This window comes from Podarcis pityusensis (genome assembly GCF_964106645.2).
Source record: "Podarcis pityusensis genome assembly, chromosome: 12".
In the NCBI taxonomy this organism is placed as follows: domain Eukaryota; kingdom Metazoa; phylum Chordata; class Lepidosauria; order Squamata; family Lacertidae; genus Podarcis; species Podarcis pityusensis.
Genome location: NC_138037.1, coordinates 49,690,014 through 49,704,184, shown reverse-complemented (window position 1 = coordinate 49,704,184; position 14,171 = coordinate 49,690,014).

Below are 14,171 nucleotides of genomic sequence, written 5' to 3'. Positions count from 1 at the left end.
TCCCTAAGCCCCGGGGTCACAATTTCAGCAAAAATCTGACTTTTGGCGATTCACTCAAAAATGATGCCAGAATCTTGCAAATGCTCCACTGAAAGGTTTGGGAGTCAAAACAGATGGCTTTTTATCACAGGACAAGAAATCAACACTCAACAACTTAACCGGTGCAAAATATTTTTTTGAAATAATCCCTAAGCCCCGGGTCACAATTTCAGCAAAAATCTGACTTTTGGCGATTCACCCAAAAATGATGCCAGAAGCTTGTAAATGCTCCCCTGAAAGCTTTGGCGATGGAAACAGAAGGCTTTTTATTACAGGACAAGAAATCAGCCCTCAACAACTTAACCGACGGAAACTATTTTTTTGAAAAAATAACTAAACCCCGGGGTCACAATTTAAGCAAAAATCTGCCTTTTGGCAAATCACTCAAAAATGGTTCCAACCGGTTGCAAATGCTCCCTGAAAGCTTTGGCGATGGAAACAGAAGGCTTTTTATCACAGGACAAGAAATCAGCCCTCAACAACTTAACCGGCGGAAAATATTTTTTTGAAAAAATCCCTAAGCCCCGGGGTCGGAATTTCAGAAAAAATCTGACTTTTGGCGATTCACTCAAAAATGGTGCCAACCGGTTGCAAATGCTCCCCTGAAAGCTTTGGCGATGGAAACAGAAGGCTTTTTATCACAGGACAAGAAATCAGCCCTCAACAACTTGACCGGCGGAAAATATTTCTTTGAAAAAATCCCTAAACCCCGGGGTCACAATTTCAGCAAAAATCAGACTTTTGGCAATTCACTCAAAAATGGTGCCAACCGGTTGCAAATTCTCCCCTAAAAGGTTTTGTAGTCGAAACAGAAGGCTTTTTATCACAGGACAAGAAATCAGCCCACAAGGACTGAAACGGCGGAAAACATTTTTTTGAAAAAATCCCTAAGCCCCGGGGTCACAATTTCAGCAAAAATCTGACTTTTGGCAATTCACTCAAAAATGGTGCCAACCGGTTGCAAATGCTCCCCTAAAAGGTTTTGTAGTCGAAACAGAAGGCTTTTTATCACAGGACAAGAAATCAGCCCACAAGGACTGAACCGGCGGAAAATATTTTTTTGAAAAAATCCCTAAGCCCCAGGGTCACAATTTCAGCAAAAATCTGACTTTTGGCAATTCACTCAAAAATGGTGCCAGAAGCTTGCAAATGCTCCCTTGAAAGGTTTGGGAGTCGAAAAAGAAGGCTTTTTATCACAGGACAAGAAATCAGCCCTCAACAATTTAACCGACGGAAAATATTTTTTTGAAAAAATCCCTAAGCCCCGGGGTCACAATTTCAGCAAAAATCTGACTTTTCGCAATTCACTCAAAAATGGTGCCAACCGTTTGTAAATACTCCCCTGAAAGCTTTGGCGATGGAAACAGAAGGCTTTTTATCACAGGACAAGAAATCAGCCTCAACAACTTAACCGGCGGAAAATATTTTTTTGAAAAAATCCCTAAGCCCCGGGGTCCGAATTTCAGCAAAAATCTGACTTTTTTCGATTCACTCAAAAATGGTGCCAACCGGTTGCAAATGCTCCCCTGAAAGGTTTGGCGATGGAAACAGAAGGCTTTTTATCACTGGACAAGAAATCAGCCCTCAAGAACTGAACCGGCGGAAAATATTTTTTTGAAAAAATACCTAAGCCCCGGGGTCACAATTTCAGCAAAAATCTGACTTTTGGCGATTCACTCAAAAATGATGGCAGAAGCTTGTAAATGCTCCCCTGAAAGCTTTGGCGATGGAAACAGAAGGCTTTTTATTACAGGACAAGAAATCAGCCCTCAACAACTTAACCGACGGAAAATATTTTTTTGAAAAAATAACTAAACCCCGGGGTCACAATTTAAGCAAAAATCTGCCTTTTGGCAAATCACTCAAAAATGGTGCCAACCGGTTGAAAATGCTCCCCTGAAAGCTTTGGCGATGGAAACAGAAGGCTTTTTATCACAGGACAAGAAATCAGCCCTCAACAACTTAACCGGCGGAAAATATTTTTTTGAAAAAATCCCTAAGCCCCGGGGTCGGAATTTCAGCAAAAATCTGACTTTTGGCGATTCACTCAAAAATGGTGCCAACCGGTTGCAAATGCTCCCCTGAAAGCTTTGGGGATGGAAACAGAAGGCTTTTTATCACAGGACAGGAAATCAGCCCTTAACAATTTAACCGACGGAAAAATTTTTTTTGAAAAAATCCCTAAGCCCCGGGGTCATAATTTCAGCAAAAATCTGACTTTTCACAATTCACTCAAAAATGGAGCCAACCGGTTGCAAATGCTCCCCTGAAAGGTTTGGCAGTCGAAAGAGAAGGCTTTTTATCACAGGACAAGAAATCAGCCCTCAAGAACTGAACCAGCGGAAAATATTTTTTTGAAAAAATCCCTAAGCCCCGGGGTCACAATTTCAGCAAAAATCTGACTTTTCGCAATTCACTCAAAAATGGTACCAACCGGTTACAAATGCTCCCGTGAAAGGTTTGGCGATGGAAACAGAAGGCTTTTTATCACAGGACAAGAAATCAGTCCTCAACAACTTGACCGGCGGAAAATATTTTTTTGAAAAAAATCCCTAAACCCCGGGGTCACAATTTCAGCAAAAATCAGACTTTTGGCAATTCACTCAAAAATGGTGCCAACCGGTTGCAAATACTCCACTAAAAGGTTTTGTAGTCGAAACAGAAGGCTTTTTATCACAGGACAAGAAATCAGACCACAAGGACTGAACCGGCGGAAAATATTTTTTTGAAAAAATCCCTAAGCCCCGGGGTCACAATTTCAGCAAAAATCTGACTTTTGGAAAGTCACTCAAAAATGGTGCCAACCGGTTGCAAATACTCCCCTGAAATCGTTGTCGTTGGAAACAGAAGGCTTTTTATCACAGGACAACAAATCAGCCCTCAACAACTTAACCGGCGGAAAATATTTTTTGAAAAAATCCCTAAGCCCCGGGGTCACAATTTCAACAAAAATCTGACTTTTGGCAATTCACTCAAAATGGTGCCAACCGGTTACAAATGCTCCCCTGAAAGGTTTGGCAGTCGAAACAGAAGGCTTTTCATCATAGGACAAGAAATCAGTCCTCAACAACTTAACCGGCCGAAAATATTTTTTGAAAAAATCCCTAAGCCCCGGAGTCAGAATTTCAGCATAAATCTGACTTTTGGCAATTCACTCAAATATGGTGCCAGAAGCTTGCAAATGCTCCCTTGAAAGGTTTGGGAGACGAAAAAGAAGGCTTTTTATCAGAGGACAAGAAATCAGCCCTCAACAATTTAACCGACGGAAAATATTTTTTTGAAAAAATCCCTACGCCCCGGTGTCACAATTTCAGCAAAAATCTTACTTTTCGCAATTCACTCAAAAATGGTGCCAACCGTTTGTAAATGCTCCCCTGAAAGCTTTGGCGATGGAAACAGAAGGCTTTTTATCACAGGACAAGAAATCAGTCCTCAACAACTTGACCGGCGGAAAATATTTTTTTGAAAAAATCCCTAAACCCCGGGGTCACAATTTCAGCAAAAATCTAACTTTTGGCAATTCACTCAAAAATGGTGCCAGAAGCTTGCAAATCCTCCCCTGAAAGCTTTGGAAGTCGAAACAGAAGGATTTTTATCACAGGACAAGAAATAAGCCCGCAACAACTTAACCGGCGGAAAATATTTTTTTGAAAAAATCCCTAAGCCCCGGGGTCACAATTTCAGCAAAAATCTGACTTTTCGCAATTCACTCAAAAATGGTGCCAACCGTTTGTAAATGCTCCCCTGAAAGCTTTGGCGATGGAAACAGAAGGCTTTTTATCACAGGACAAGAAATCAGCCCTCAACAACTTAACCGGCCGAAAATATTTTTTGAAAAAATCCCTAAGCCCCGGGGTCACAATTTCAGCAAAAATCTGACTTTTGGCGATTCAGCCAAAAATGATGCCAAAAGCTTGCAAATGCTCCCCTGAAAACTTTGAGGATGGAAACAGAAGGCGTTTTATCACAGGACAAGAAATCTGCCCTCGACAACTTAACCGGCGGAAAATATTTTTTTGAAAAAATCCCTAAGCCCCAGGGTCAGAATTTCAGCAAAAATGTGACTTTTGGCGATTCAGCCAAAAATGATGCCAGAAGCTTGCAAATGCTCCCCTGAAAACTTTGAGGATGGAAACAGAAGGCTTTTTATCACAGGACAAGAAATCAGCCTTCAACAACTTAACCGGCGGAAAATATTTTTTTGAAAACATCCCTATGCCCCGGGGTCACAATTTCAGCAAAAATCTGACTTTTGGAAATTCACTAAAAAATGGTGCCAACCGGTTGCAAATACTCCCCTGAAATCGTTGTCGTTGGAAACAGAAGGCTTTTTATCACAGGACAAGAAATCAGCCCTCAAAAACTTAACCGGCGGAAAATATTTTTTTAAAAAATCCCTAAGCCCCGGGGTCACAATTTCAGCAAAAATCTGACTTTTGGCAATTCACTCAAAATGGTGCCAACCGGTTACAAATGCTCCCCTGAAAGGTTTGGCAGTCGAAACAGAAGGCTTTTCATCATAGGACAAGAAATCAGCCCTCAACAACTTAACCGGTCGAAAATATTTTTTGAAAAAATCCCTAAGCCCCGGAGTCAGAATTTCAGCATAAATCTGACTTTTGGCAATTCACTCAAATATGGTGCCAGAAGCTTGCAAATGCTCCCTTGAAAGGTTTGGGAGTCGAAAAAGAAGGCTTTTTATCAGAGGACAAGAAATCAGCCCTCAACAATTTAACCGACGGAAAATATTTTTTTGAAAAAATCCCTAAGCCCCGGAGTCAGAATTTCAGCATAAATCTGACTTTTGGCAATTCACTCAAAAATGGTGCCAGAAGCTTGCAAATCCTCCCCTGAAAACTTTGAGGATGGAAACAGAAGGCTTTTTACCACAGGACAAGAAATCAGCCCTCAACAACTTAACCGACGGAAAATATTTTTTTGAAAAAATCCCTAAGCCCCAGGGTCAGAATTTCAGCAAAAATGTGACTTTTGGCGATTCAGCCAAAAATGATGCCAGAAGCTTGCAAATGCTCCCCTGAAAACTTTGAGGATGGAAACAGAAGGCTTTTTATCACAGGACAAGAAATCAGCCTTCAACAACTTAACCGGCGGAAAATATTTTTTTGAAAACATCCCTATGCCCCGGGGTCACAATTTCAGCCAAAATCTGACTTTTGGCGATTCACCCAAAAATGATGCCAGAAGCTTGCAAATGCTCCCCTGAAAATTTTGAGGATGGAAAAAGAAGGCTTTTTATCACAGCACAAGAAATAAGCCCGCAACAACTTAACCGGCCGAAAATATTTTTTGAAAAAATCCCTAAGCCCCGGAGTCAGAATTTCAGCATAAATCTGACTTTTGGCAATTCACTCAAAAATGGTGCCAGAAGCTTGCAAATCCTCCCCTGAAAACTTTGAGGATGGAAACAGAAGGCTTTTTACCACAGGACAAGAAATCAGCCCTCAACAACTTAACCGACGGAAAATATTTTTTTGAAAAAATCCCTAAGCCCCAGGGTCAGAATTTCAGCAAAAATGTGACTTTTGGCGATTCAGCCAAAAATGATGCCAGAAGCTTGCAAATGCTCCCCTGAAAACTTTGAGGATGGAAACAGAAGGCTTTTTATCACAGGACAAGAAATCAGCCTTCAACAACTTAACCGGCGGAAAATATTTTTTTGAAAACATCCCTATGCCCCGGGGTCACAATTTCAGCCAAAATCTGACTTTTGGCGATTCACCCAAAAATGATGCCAGAAGCTTGCAAATGCTCCCCTGAAAATTTTGAGGATGGAAAAAGAAGGCTTTTTATCACAGCACAAGAAATAAGCCCGCAACAACTTAACCGGCCGAAAATATTTTTTGAAAAAATCCCTAAGCCCCGGAGTCAGAATTTCAGCATAAATCTGACTTTTGGCAATTCACTCAAATATGGTGCCAGAAGCTTGCAAATGCTCCCTTGAAAGGTTTGGGAGTCGAAAAAGAAGGCTTTTTATCAGAGGACAAGAAATCAGCCCTCAACAATTTAACCGACGGAAAATATTTTTTTGAAAAAATCCCTACGCAAAAAAATTTCAGCAAAAATCTTACTTTTCGCAATTCACTCAAAAATGGTGCCAACCGTTTGTAAATGCTCCCCTGAAAGCTTTGGCGATGGAAACAGAAGGCTTTTTATCACAGGACAAGAAATCAGTCCTCAACAACTTGACCGGCGGAAAATATTTTTTTGAAAAAATCGCTAAACCCCGGGGTCACAATTTCAGCAAAAATCTGACTTTTGGCAATTCACTCAAAAATGGTGCCAGAAGCTTGCAAATCCTACCCTGAAAGCTTTGGAAGTCGAAACAGAAGGCTTTTTATCACAGGACAAGAAATAAGCCCGCAACAACTTAACCGGCGGAAAATATTTTTTTGAAAAAATCCCTAAGCCCCGGGGTCACAATTTCAGCAAAAATCTGACTTTTCGCAATTCACTCAAAAATGGTGCCAACCGTTTGTAAATGCTCCCCTGAAAGCTTTGGCGATGGAAACAGAAGGCTTTTTATCACAGGACAAGAAATCAGCCCTCAACAACTTAACCGGCCGAAAATATTTTTTGAAAAAATCCCTAAGCCCCGGAGTCAGAATTTCAGCATAAATCTGACTTTTGGCAATTCACTCAAATATGGTGCCAGAAGCTTGCAAATGCTCACCTGAAAGCTTTGGCGATTGAAACAGAAGGCTTTTTACCACAGGACAAGAAATCAGCCCTCAACAATTTAACCGACGGAAAATATTTTTTTGAAAAAATCCCTAAGCCCCGGGGTCACAATTTCAGCAAAAATCTGACTTTTGGCGATTCAGCCAAAAATGATGCCAGAAGCTTGCAAATGCTCCCCTGAAAACTTTGAGGATGGAAACAGAAGGCGTTTTATCACAGGACAAGAAATCTGCCCTCGACAACTTAACCGGCGGAAAATATTTTTTTGAAAAAATCCCTAAGCCCCAGGGTCAGAATTTCAGCAAAAATGTGACTTTTGGCGATTCAGCCAAAAATGATGCCAGAAGCTTGCAAATGCTCCCCTGAAAACTTTGAGGATGGAAACAGAAGGCTTTTTATCACAGGACAAGAAATCAGCCTTCAACAACTTAACCGGAGGAAAATATTTTTTTGAAAAAATCCCTAAGCCCCGGGGTCACAATTTCAGCAAAAATCTGACTTTTGGAAATTCACTCAAAAATGGTGCCAACCGGTTGCAAATACTCCCGTGAAATCGTTGTCGTTGGAAACAGAAGGCTTTTTATCACAGGACAAGAAATCAGCCCTCAAAAACTTAACCGGCGGAAAATATTTTTTGAAAAAATCCCTAAGCCCCGGGGTCACAATTTCAGCAAAAATCTGACTTTTGGCAATTCACTCAAAATGGTGCCAACCGGTTACAAATGCTCCCCTGAAAGCTTTGGCAGTCGAAACAGAAGGCTTTTCATCATAGGACAAGAAATCAGCCCTCAACAACTTAACCGGCCGAAAATATTTTTTGAAAAAATCCCTAAGCCCCGGAGTCAGAATTTCAGCAAAAATCTGACTTTTGGCAATTCACTCAAAAATGGTGCCAGAAGCTTGCAAATCCTCCCCTGAAAACTTTGAGGATGGAAACAGAAGGCTTTTTACCACAGGACAAGAAATCAGCCCTGAACAACTTAACCGACGGAAAATATTTTTTTGAAAAAATCCCTAAGCCCCAGGGTCAGAATTTCAGCAAAAATGTGACTTTTGGCGATTCAGCCAAAAATGATGCCAGAAGCTTGCAAATGCTCCCCTGAAAACTTTGAGGGTGGAAACAGAAGGCTTTTTATCACAGGACAAGAAATCAGCCTTCAACAACTTAACCGGCGGAAAATATTTTTTTGAAAACATCCCTATGCCCCGGGGTCACAATTTCAGCAAAAATCTGACTTTTGGCGATTCACCCAAAAATGATGCCAGAAGCTTGCAAATGCTCCCCTGAAAATTTTGAGGATGGAAAAAGAAGGCTTTTTATCACAGGACAAGAAATAAGCCCGCAACAACTTAACCGGCGGAAAATATTTTTTTAAAAAAAATCCCTAAGCCCCGGGGTCACAATTTCAGCAAAAATCTGACTTTTGGAAATTCACTCAAAAATGGTGCCAACCGGTTGCAAATACTCCCCTGAAATCGTTGTCGTTGGAAACAGAAGGCTTTTTATCACAGGACAAGAAATCAGCCCTCAAAAACTTAACCGGCGGAAAATATTTTTTGAAAAAATCCCTAAGCCCCGGGGTCACAATTTCAGCAAAAATCTGACTTTTGGCAATTCACTCAAAAATGGTGCCAACCGGTTGCAAATACTCCCCTGAAATCGTTGTCGTTGGAAACAGAAGGCTTTTTATAACAGGACAAGAAATCAGCCTTCAACAACTTAACCGGCGGAAAATATTTTTTTGAAAAAATCCCTAAGCCCCGGGGTCACAATTTCAGCAAAAATCTGACTTTTGGCAATTCACTCAAAAATGGTGCCAACCGGTTGCAAATACTCCCCTGAAATCGTTGTCGTTGGAAACAGAAGGCTTTTTATCACAGGACAAGAAATCAGCCCTCAAAAAGTTAACCGGCGGAAAATATTTTTTGAAAAAATCCCTAAGCCCCGGGGTCAGAGTTTCAGCAAAAATCTGACTTTTGGCTATTCGCTCAAAAATGATGTCAGAAGCTTGCAAATGCTCCCCTGAAAGCTTTGGCGATGGAAACAGAAGGCTTTTTATCACAGGACAACAAATCAGCTTTCAACAACTTGACCGGCGGAAAATATTTTTTTGAAAATGTCCCTTAGCCCTGGGGTGAGAATTTCAGCAAAAATCTGACTTTTGGCTATTCAGTCAAAAATGGTGCCAACCAGTTGCAAATGCTCCCCTGAAAGGTTTGGCAGTCGAAACAGAAGGCTTTTCATCATAGGACAAGAAATCAGCCCTCAACAACTTAACCGGCGGAAAATATTTTTTGAAAAAATCCCTAACCCCCGGGGTCACAATTTCAGCAAAAATCTGACTTTTGGCGGTTCACCCAAAAATGATGCCAGAAGCTTGCAAATGCTCCCCTGAAAGCTTTGGCGATGGAAACAGAAGGCTTTTTATCGCAGGACAAGAAGTCAGCTCACGACAACTTAATCGGCGGAAAGTATTTTTTTGAAAAAATCCCTAAGCCCCGGGGTCACAATTTCAGCAAAAATCTGACTTTTGGAAATTCACTCAAAAATGGTGCCAACCGGTTGCAAATACTCCCCTGAAATCGTTGTCGTTGGAAACAGAAGGCTTTTTATCACAGGACAACAAATCAGCCCTCAACAACTTAACCGGCGGAAAATATTTTTTGAAAAAATCCCTAAGCCCCGGGGTCACAATTTCAGCAAAAATCTGACTTTTGGCAATTCACTCAAAAATGGTAACAGAAGCTTGCAAATCCTCCCCTGAAAGCTTTGGCAGTCGAAACAGAAGGCTTTTTATCACAGGACAATAAATAAGCCCGCAACAACTTAACCGGCGGAAAATATTTTTTTGAAAAAATCCCTAAGCCCCGGGGTCACAATTTCAACAAAAATCTGACTTTTGGCAATTCACTCAAAATGGTGCCAACCGGTTACAAATGCTCCCCTGAAAGGTTTGGCAGTCGAAACAGAAGGCTTTTCATCATAGGACAAGAAATCAGCCCTCAACAACTTAACCGGCCGAAAATATTTTTTGAAAAAATCCCTAAGCCCCGGAGTCAGAATTTCAGCATAAATCTCACTTTTGGCAATTCACTTAAATATGGTGCCAACCGGTTGCAAATGCTCCCCTGAAAGCTTTGGCGATGGAAACGGAAGGCTTTTTATCACAGGACAAGAAATCAGCCCTCAACAACTTAACCGGCGGAAAATATTTTTTTGAAAAAATCCCTAAGCCCCGGGGTCACAATTTCAGCAAAAATCTGACTTTTGGCAATTCACTGAAAAATGGTGCCAACCGGTTGCAAATGCTCCCCTGAAAGCTTTGGCGATGGAAACAGAAGGCTTTTTATGACAGGACAAGAAATCAGCCCTCAACAACTTAACCGGCGGAAAATATTTTTTTGAAAAAATCCCTAAGCCCCGGGGTCACAATTTCAGCAAAAATCTGACTTTTGGCGATTCACTCAAAAATGATCCCAGAAGCTTGCAAATGCTCCCCTGAAAGGTTTGGGAGTCGAAACAGAAGGCGTTTTATCACAGGAGAAGAAATCAGCGCTCGACAACTTAACCAGCGGAAAATATTTTTTTGAAAAAATCCCTAAGCCCCGGGGTCACAATTTCAGCAAAAATCTGACTTTTGGCGATTCAGCCAAAAATGATGCCAGAAGCTTGCAAATGCTCCCCTGAAAACTTTGAGGATGGAAACTGAAGGCTTTTTATCACAGGACAAGAAATCAGGCTTCAACAACTTAACCGGCGGAAAATATTTTTTTGAAAACATCCCTAATCCCCGGGGTCACAATTTCAGCAAAAATCTGACTTTTGGCAATTCACTCAAAAATGGTGCCAACCGGTTGCAAATGCTCCCCTGAAAGCTTTGGCGATGGAAACAGAAGGCTTTTTATCACAGGAGAAGAAATCCGCCCTCAACATCTTAACCCGCGGAATTTTTTTTTTGCAAATAATCCCTAAGCCCCGGGGTCACAATTTCAGCAAAAATCTGACTTTTGGCAATTCACTCAAAAATGGTGCCAACCGGTTGCAAATGCTCCCCTGAAAGCTCCGGCGATGGAAACAGAAGGCTTTTTATGACAGGACAAGAATTCAGCCCTCAACAACTTAACCGGCAGAAAATATTTTTTTGAAACAATCCCTAAGCCCCGGGGGTCACAATTTCAGAATAAATCTGACTTTTGGCAATTCACTCAAAAATGGTGGCAACCGGTTGCAAATGCTCCCCTGAAATCGTTGTCGTTGGAAACAGAAGGCTTTTTATCACAGGACAAGAAGTCCGCTCTCGACAACTTAACCGGCGGAAAATATTTTTTTGAAAAAATCCCTAAGCACCGGGGTCACAATTTCAGCAAAAATCTGACTTTTGGCAATTCACACAAAAATGGTGCCAACCGGTTGCAAATACTCCCCTGAAATCGTTGTCGTTGGAAACAGAAGGCTTTTTATCACAAGACAAGAAATCAGCCCTCAACAACATAACCGGCGGAAAATATTTTTTTGAAAAAATCCCTAAGCACCGGGGTCACAATTTCAGCAAAAATCTGACTTTTGGCGATTCAGCCAAAAATGATGCCAGAAGCTTGCAAATGCTCCCCTGAAAACTTTGAGGATGGAAACAGAAGGCGTTTTATCACAGGACAAGAAGTCAGCCCTCGACAACTTAACCGGCGGAAAATATTTTTTTGAAAAAATCCCTAAGCCCCGGGGTCAGAATTTCAGCAAAAATGTGACTTTTGGCGATTCAGCCAAAAATGATGCCAGAAGCTTGCCAATCCTATCCCCTGAAAGCTTTGGCAGTCGAAACAGAAGGCTTTTTATCGCAGGACAAGAAATCAGCCTTCAACAACTTAACCGGCGGAAAATATTTTTTTGAAATAATCCCTTAGCCCCGGGGTCACAATTTCAGCAAAAATCTGACTTTTGGCGATTCACCCAAAAATGATGCCAGAAGCTTGCAAATGCTCCCCTGAAAGCTTTGGTGATTGAAACAGAAGGCTTTTTATCACAGGACAAGAAGTCAGCTCTCGACAACCGGCGGAAAATGTTTTTTTGAAAAAATCCCTAAGCCCCGGGGTCACAATTTCAGCAAAAATCTGACTTTTGGCGATTCACCCAAAAATGATGCCAGAAGCTTGCAAATGCTCCCCTGAAAGCTTTGGCGATTGAAACAGAAGGCTTTTTATCACAGGACAAGAAGTCAGCTCTCGACAACTTAACCGGCAGAAATTTTTTTTTGAAAAAATCCCTAAGCCCCGGGGTCACAATTTCAACAAAAATCTGACTTTTGGTAATTCACTCAAAAATGGTGCCAACCGGTTGCAAATACTCCCCTGAAATCGTTGTCGTTGGAAACAGAAGGCTTTTTATCATAGGACAAGAAATCAGCCTTCAAAAACTTAACCGGCGGAAAATATTTTTTGAAAAAATCCCTAATTCCCGGGGTCAGAGTTTCAGCAAAAATCTGACTTTTGGCTATTCGCTCAAAAATGATGTCAGAAGCTTGCAAATGCTCCCCTGAAAGCTTTGGCGATGGAAACAGAAGGCTTTTTATCACAGGACAACAAATCAGCTTTCAACAACTTGACCGGAGGAAAATTTTTTTTTGATAATATCCCTTAGCCCCGGGGTCAGAATTTCAGCAAAAATATGACTTTTGGCTACTCACTCAAAAATGGTGCCAACCAGTTGCAAATGCTCCCCTGAAAGGTTTGGCAGTCAAAACAGAAGGCTTTTTATCACAGGACAAGAAATCAGCCCTCAACAACTTAACCGGCGGAAAATATTTTTTGAAAAAATCCCTAACCCGCGGGGTCACAATTTCAGCAAAAATCTGACTTTTGGCGATTCACCCAAAAATGATGCCAGAAACTTGCAAATGCTCCCCTGAAAGCTTTGGCGATTGAAACAGAAGGCTTTTTATCGCAGGACAAGAATTCAGCCCTCAACAACTTAACCGGCGGAAAATATTTTTTTGAAACAATCCCTAAGCCCCGGGGGTCACAATTTCAGAATAAATCTGACTTTTGGCAATTCACTCAAAAATGGTGGCAACCGGTTGCAAATGCTCCCCTGAAAGCTTTGGTGATTGAAACAGAAGGCTTTTTATCACAGGACAAGAAGTCCGCTCTCGACAACTTAACCGGCGGAAAATATTTTTTTGAAAAAATCCCTAAGCCCCGGGGTCACAATTTCAGCAAAAATCTGACTTTTGGAAATTCACTCAAAAATGGTGCCAACCGGTTGCAAATACTCCCCTGAAATCGTTGTCGTTGGAAACAGAAGGCTTTTTATCACAGGACAAGAAATCAGCCCTCAACAACTTAACCGGCGGAAAATATTTTTTGAAAAAATCCCTAAGCCCCGGGGTCACAATTTCAGCAAAAATCTGACTTTTGGCAATTCACTCAAAAATGGTGCCAGAAGCTTGCAAATCCTCCCCTGAAAGCTTTGGCAGTCGAAACAGAAGGCTTTTTATCACAGGACAAGAAATAAGCCCGCAACAACTTAACCGGTGCAAAATATTTTTTTGAAATAATCCGTAAGCCCCGGGTCACAATTTCAGCAAAAATCTGACTTTTCGCGATTCACCCAAAAATGATGCCAGAAGCTTGTAAATGCTCCCCTGAAAGCTTTGGCGATGGAAACGGAAGGCTTTTTATCACAGCACAAGAAATCAGCCTTCAACAACTTAACCGGCGGAAAATATTTTTTTGAAAAAATCCCTAAGCCCCGGAGTCAGAATTTCAGCAAAAATCTGACTTTTGGCTACTCGCTCAAAAATGATGTCAGAAGCTTGCAAATGCTCCCGTGATAGCTTTGGCGATGGAAACAGAAGGCTTTTTGTCACAGGACAAGAAATCAACCCTCAACAACTTTATCCGCGGAAAATATTTTTTTAAAAAACTCCCTAAGCCCCGGGGTCACAATTTCAGCAAAAATCTAACTTTTGGCGCTTCACCCAAAAATGATGCCAGAAGCTTGCAAATGCTCCCCTGAAAGCTTTGGCGATTGAAACAGAAGGCTTTTTATCACAGGACAAGAAGTCAGCTCTCGACAACTTAACCGGCGGAAAATATTTTTTTGAAAAAATCCCTAAGCCCCGGGGTCAGAATTTCAGCAAAAATCTGACTTTTGGCGATTCACCCAAAAATGATGCCAGAAGCTTGCAAATGCTCCCCTGAAAACTTTGAGGATGGAAACAGAAGGCTTTTTATCACAGGACAAGAAATCAGCCCTCAACAACTTAACCGGCGGAAAATATTTTTTTGAAAAACTCCCTAAGCCCCGGGGTCACAATTTCAGCTAAAATCTGACTTTTGGCAATTCACTCAAAAATGGTGCCAACCGGTTGCAAATGCTGCCCTGAAAGCTTTGGCAGTTGAAACAGAAGGCTTTTTATCACAGGACAAGAAATCAG